We start from the raw sequence: 1430 nt of genomic DNA on the forward strand, positions 1-1430 counted from the left end.
GAAGGGGGATTTGATGGGGCTTTGTCTTCTTTCAGAGTTTTGAATGTATGGGTAAGTTTAATTTTAGTTTGGTGGACTATGGAGGTGTATTGAGCTCGGTCCTGGTTTGAGACATAAGTTTGAGCTCAAAATTGAGCTTCCACAGTGGGGCACTGAGGAGGTCTTAAAGAAGCTTTGTGAGTGATTTGAGAAGCTCTCTCTGAGAAAATTTCAGCACTCCCCTCCATGGTTGGAGGTGAACTTTTATAAAAAATGGCTAAGGGGTGGCTATCATGGCCAATTGGGGGGTGCAATGTGGTGCTTAGGTGGAGAGCAGAGAGGCTCCAACATCTCATTTGGGTGAGGTGGCCTCTAGGTTTGATTTGGGTAAAACTCAAGGGGAGGTGTCCCTCAATTTTAGATTTTCCAACGACTAGGCTGGTCGGCAATGGCAGGGGGAGGTGGCTAGGAGCTCAAGAAAACCAGGCGAATCTGTCACAGCAATTTAATGAGCCGAGGTTTAGTTTTGGCAAAAAGATCTTAAGCCTAAGAAAATATGGAAATCAAATCAATTAATTTAGGGGACCATTGATCCATGGCTCACTTAGCTTGGGTTAGGTGAGTTTTAGCTCAGTCTTAGGTCCAACAAATGGCTGTGGACTCATTAATTTGATAGCTTTGGGGTGGTTAGGCTACATTTAGTGCATGGGTCCAAGTGGGTGCAAATGACCAAAACTTGGGTTTGGGCTAGGCTAGCCATGTCCTTGAGCCCAATTGATTGATGCACTTGATGTAGATGATTGTAATGAACAATTTTGGTGAAAGATTAAAAGGATATTGAGCTCATTGGGGGTCAATTTGGAGGATTTTTGAAATTTAGTCAATAGGAATATCCCCACACATGCTAATATTTGGGAAAGCTTGTCATTTATCAGTTAAACTTGAGCATAAAACATATTGGGCTATTAAAGAATTTAATTACAATTTAAAGGATGTTGGTGAGAAAAAACTATTGCAATTAAATGAGCTTGAAGAGATAAGGAATGAATCTTATGAGAGTGCTAAAGATAAGAAATGAATCTTATGAGAGTGCTAAGATTTATAAAGAAAAGATGAAGATGTGACATGATCGGAGGATTCTTACTAAAAATTTTGAGCCAGGGCAACAAGTTTTGCTATATAATGCAAGGTTAAGATTATTTCCTGACAAACTTAAGTCCAGGTGGATGGACCAATTTGTTGTGATAAAAGTTTATCCCTATGGAGCTGTGGATATCAAAGATCCTAAAATTAAAAAAAGATTCAAAGTGAATGGTCACAAGCTGAAACCTTACTTTTTAGGGGATTAACTTAAATTTAATGACTTTATGATGTTGGGTCAACCAGAATAAACTCTGGTTACGTCGGGCTAACGACGTTAAATAAAGCAATTTGTGGGGGACAACTGACCA

The sequence above is a fragment of the Phalaenopsis equestris genome, unplaced genomic scaffold, assembly GCF_001263595.1.
Source record: "Phalaenopsis equestris unplaced genomic scaffold, ASM126359v1 Scaffold001214, whole genome shotgun sequence".
In the NCBI taxonomy this organism is placed as follows: domain Eukaryota; kingdom Viridiplantae; phylum Streptophyta; class Magnoliopsida; order Asparagales; family Orchidaceae; genus Phalaenopsis; species Phalaenopsis equestris.